Consider the following 5973-nt stretch of genomic DNA (forward strand, 5'->3'; position numbering starts at 1 on the left):
TGGTAAATCCCATATGATCCAATAAGAGTGTAAAGGGAAGAAGAGCATTTGAATTCAAGAAGTGAATGAAAAGTTAGTGCAAGGAAAGAAATGGATTTATTATTTGTTTTTACAATGCTGCGTCTCGCCGCATTCGTGCATGGAGCCCACGGAAACTTCCTTAGGAAGAAGCAGCTCTATTTTGAAGTTGTATAAGGTAATGTATTGATGTCACTCCAAATTCTATCCACTTTGAATGCTCCTCACCTAGACTGCTCTATACAGCTAAGTTGAAAATACATGGATTTTCTTCTTCACTAATCTACTCTTGTTTATCACATCATCTACCCACTTATTCTTATTATCTACTTTTTCTATTCTTCACACTTTACTGCAAAATTTCTCTTTACATTTTGGATAGAGATCTGTCATATTTTAAACCATATTATCATGTAATATGAGTGATAATTCACAAGCAGTCCATATTGGACTAAAAATATAAAAATATTATTCATTTCCAACAAAAAAAAAAGTTTGTCAATAAATATACATTTAAAGAAAAAGTTGATAGGTTTATAAGAGATATGTAGACAATGAGAAAAAAAACAATTGTGAAATAGATGTTCATAAAATAAAGATGTACGAGTATCATTGCTAAAAAATTTATTACCTTTTTTTAGTTTAATTTCATAGTTTTGGTACTCGATGTTTACACAGTTTTAATTTTTAGTTCTACACTTTTTATCATTCAAGTTTTCTATTTCTAGATATTTTACATTTCTTTTAGAGTGAGGAATACATTTTCAATTTTAAAAAGTTTAGTTCTTTTTTTACAAATGGTAATAGTTGTTCTTGATTAAAGTTAAAGTTAATCTTAATCTTAATTAATGTATCTTAACTTAATGTCACGTCCTCAGTTAGAAAATCTTTAATTTAATCTTGACTTAAATGTGTTTACTTCAACATTGATCAAAGTGGTATAAACTTAATTATAATGAAAACACATTTGTCTTGATTTAATTCATTTGACCTATTTAGCTTAATTAAGTAAGATCACCTTTAATATGATAAATTTTATAACATCTTTTTGGTAGTTAGCATTTGAACATTTCCAACTTACTTTAACATGGTTATGTACAAGACAATTTTGGTGTAATCTAAACAAAAATATCTTTAGAGTGGTTCGAGGCTTCTTCGAATAAATTGAAGTGTATAGAAATTGATTTGACATAATCTGAACTATATACCATTTGAATTAAAGAAAAGAGAAAATAACATGTAAAAATTTGTAATTAATTTGAAAGAACGAACTTTTGTTGGTAAATTGTTGTTAAATTGAACATAGATCAAAATTATTATAGTCGTGTTATTAACATAAAAGCTATCGTGAGAACATTAATATGATTGTTTATTAATGGATGACAGTAGATTATGTCTTTCTCTTTAAAAAAATAATTTCAAACGCGGATAAAAAAAATCAAAGAAGTTGTTCTCTATTAATATTTATGATGGAAAAGTCAAACTTTTTCAAAAACCTTCTACAAGTGGAAAATACACAATATAATAGAAAACATTGTAATAATTTGTAACGTACTCAAAAGCAAGGACAAAAGTAGTAAATTATATATGAATCAGTCTCTCATGATTTAAGCATGAAAATCATTCATTTCTCTGACTTGCACAAGTATAATGAATTAGCTTAAACAAGCAAAAAAATTGAATACTTTTTAACTGATTTCAAATATACTTTAGACTTGGTTTAAATCCAAATATCTTTAACTTAATCTTAACCAACATATATGTAATCCAATCTCAATCAATTTTTTGTGTTAAACTTTTATTTTGTTTCTTTTATCAGCAAATAACTCAACTTTAATTAATAATTTTAAGTTTATTTAGTTCATAGCATATTTTGTCCAAGGATAGGTTGAGCAAATATCCTTTCAAGCCTTTAAACTTTTTTAAAAGTAATATCTAATTGATAGATCTTCACAATCTTTCACTTTTAAAAATTAGTTAAATTTTTTTTTTTAACTTTTTAATTTTTAAAATTATTTATTGCTGAACCTACAAGATGAGTTGGAACTAAATGAGTTAGGTCTGTTAATCCAAAAACACTAATTTTGAAACTATTGACAAGAAATAAAAAAAAACTGTAGAGAGAAGTACAGAGTGGTATTATTCTACAAAAATCTTGTGTGTTGTGAAACTAGGTAGAGAATAAAGAATAGGTGCACAGAGAAAGTTGACACGTAGATAAAAACATGGAATATGAAAAAATGGATGTGGCAAGCAAAATTATTTGAAGGAGGAAAATGTAAGCTAGCAAAGGTGTGACGCGGATTTCACCATCGTTCCCTATCAATAATTGGACAACACGACAAATTCCAAGCTTCTTGGTGCGGATGCAGTCTCGCTATTCAACATAAACATATCTTCTCCTCGTCTTAAATATCTTTCTCTATCCACACTCTGATTAAATATTAAATTATATATTTTTCTAATATTATCTCATTACTATATCATAAACCCAAAATTAATAAAATGTTTTAGCTAATAATTTCTCTTTCTCTTTCCCTTAACAACATAACTTTTTAATTCAATGTTTACATAATTACTCTCTTAAAATATATACATGTATGGTAGTATGGACGGAAGGTTAACATTCAGCACTGTTCGGTCAATTCGCTTATGGTCGCTCGGTCTATTCGTTATATTAAGGGTGGGTCATAATTGGACCAACTTTTAAATTATTATGGTTTAAATCATTATAGGGCCAAAGACTCAACAGACGGTGAAATAACCAAAGATATCTGATTATAGATATTGATAAGCCGTTTATGAGTAACTAACTGAATCTCAAGGTAAGTTTGTTTTTATTTGGTCTATAAAACGCTTATAAATACAATGACAGGGCCAAAAGTGAGGTACCTCCCCTTCCGGTCAAGAGTACAATCGAGCGGAGCAAGAGTACAACTGAGCGGAGGAGGAACAACCGAGTGGAGCAATAATACAACTAAACCGAGTGGTCCAAACGGTTCAGGCGTTCGGAAGGAGGGAGAACACGTCAAAAAGGAGACCCAAGTGTTCGGAATCAGGAAGAACGTGTCGGAAAGGTTAGTCTCTCAGTCCTGCAGAAATTCCTACCGAAGCAATATATATATATATATATATATATATATATATATATATATATATATATATATATATATATATATATATATATATATATATATATATATATATGGGTTTGCTAATTTACGTAATGGCTTTTTTTAGTTGGTACATTTTAGCAAAGTGTAGTTTTAATGGACAAAAAAATCTCCATTCAAAGAAAAACATACTAATACTAATACTTTAAACCCAAAGGTATTTTAATAATTTTAATATTTAATTTAAAATTACAAGCTTATTTATTTGCTTTCTGAGTTTGCTTTTGGATTGTATTTGAGCTATGTTAAATTTTTTTATTTTGCATTGTCTATTAGAATTTAACATCATCTTAGAGAATGTTTAAATTTGAGTTAAAAAAAATTGTAATTTTTTCTGGATTTAAAAAGAAAAACTTGTGTATCGTAGGACCACCTGGTCAGCTAAAGAACCGGGTGACTGACCGTCCAACAAGAAAATGATCGACCGATCTGAAAATTAATAATAGCCATCGATGGGAAGTTAATGAAAATAATTGTCATTTATTGACAATTAACGACCATTTATTGGTGATTAATGAGTCAGACCTAATGGTAAGTTCATTATACTAATTTATAAATATTTGTCTGACAGACAGAAACAACCGCACTAACCATCACTAACACTATCATCAACATGAACTTCTGTTTAACAAGTTTCTTACCTTTGATAGGGCATGATGGTAGATGTAGTTCTGAAATACCTCCACAAAGGCCATTATTTCTAGAAATCACTACTCCACATGCACTTCGGAAGACACCGTCAGTTGGCACCTCACCATCCAACATGTTAAATGACACATTGAAAAACAGGTAATTTTACTCTAATTACTAATCTTTATTACAAGATTATTATGCAAAGTAACTGACTTAAGTGTCAAAGTGTCTTGACACCCTCTCCCGTGGCTAGGACAAAGAGAAGAGAAAGAATAGCGCAACTCGAGGATGGAGCAGACAACTTTAATCATACCAAAACAACTTGTAATTAAACGAGTAAGTGAACCAACTCATTTAACCCACCAACTTATAATGGATCGGGTCGAGTTCGAATTATTTTGACTTTTTAATAAATAAATCGGGTTGGATTGGCTCACTAAATGACTAACTCGCAATGGACCAAAGTCGGGTTGAGCGAGATGTGCGATTTTAATCGCACTATGAATAAAATATAATTTATGAAGTAAAAACTCTTCATTAATTATTGTATTTATTTCTCTTTTTTATTTTGTTGACTTCGTTGGAGCGCGTAGAACCCATATCAATTTTGTAACGACATTTATATCATTAGAAGATATATGACAATATTAACTTTTATATTATATATATACTAAATAATACATTTTAAAAAAACTTCAATTAATTTTATGCTAGTGTGATCCATCAAATTTTGAGAATATTTCAATAAAGCTTAAAAACATTTTTAAAGTTATACTAAATATTTGTTTAAATAAAGTAGTTAAACGTCACAATATACATATAATTAAACATTAAATAAACAGAAAATATATAATTGATAAGACGGTGCTTAATTAATGCTTCGTTGAACTCTAAAAAATATATAAATAAAAATAAAGATTTTAAAAAAATGTAACCAGAAAAAGAAAAGAGAAAGTACGTTTCCAGTGCACATTTTTAATCTTATTTCTTTCTTTTAATATTTGCAGACACGTTAATGTCCATAAGACAATTCTATAAATCGTATTATATCATATAAAATTATGGACAGAGCGGTTACTCAATAAGATCGGTCTATCCGTTGTTGTTGATCAATCTGGTCAAATGGTGTGGATCATAATTGAGTCAATGTTTAAGTTGTTACTGAGCTAACAGTCCAGCAGATGATAAAATAATCAAAGAATATCTAATTAAAGATATTGATAAGCAGGTTATAAATAACGAATTTTCAGATAATCTATTTATATCTTATTCTGTTTATATTTTATTGGGCTTGTATCAGCTCAGGATCCATAAGGTAAATTATAAATACAAAGCTACGACCGAAAGCCAAATACGTTCCACTTACGCATTATTCACTTTACTCTCAAACACTCAATAGTGATAACCATTCACTAAATATTCAACCAAGAGCCGAGACGTGACCGAACAGCCCAAAAAAAAGAAAGGCGAACGACTCAGACGACCATCAAAGAACGAGTATTCGGTCTATATTGCAGGAGAACGAGAGGCAAAATCATCCAAAAACGACAAAGTCATGTGTCTCGGTCCTACAAAAACATCAACCGTATGATTGAAATAAAGTAAAAATAGATAAAATAAATAAGTATACGTAGTTAAAAAGATTATACAAGAGCGATAATGTTTGAAATTTTTTAATCTTTGCAAGTTGGGGACCATGGGTCTACCTGAAAGCGAGATAATGCGGATGACGTTGTCACACTATAACTTGCTGCTCTAAGATTCCCTTCTTCGATGTGCTACATAAGTGACCAATTAATTTAATTATTTATTCTTTTTAAGCACAGAATTGCTTCTCTTGAATTTCTGTTTGCGCGCAAGGCCACATACTATGATTTTTTTTTTCTCTGGCCCTTGGTATGTTTTCAAGGGTGCTCCTTTCCAACTCCACCACAGGGTTACAATTCCCAATTTCCATTTTCATTGGCTCCATAAAAAGGTACAAGTTCCTTACATCCAAGTTGCGACCACCACCACAAGGACAACTTCATTTTCATCAGTTTAACATACATCGTAGGTTCAATTCCTCGATAACGATGGAACCAGACCGAGAAAAACTATAGTACGTACCCAACAAACACGCACCACAAAATTTAAACACAGATACACA

The sequence above is a fragment of the Vigna angularis genome, chromosome 10 (genome assembly GCF_016808095.1).
Source record: "Vigna angularis cultivar LongXiaoDou No.4 chromosome 10, ASM1680809v1, whole genome shotgun sequence".
NCBI classification, from domain to species: domain Eukaryota; kingdom Viridiplantae; phylum Streptophyta; class Magnoliopsida; order Fabales; family Fabaceae; genus Vigna; species Vigna angularis.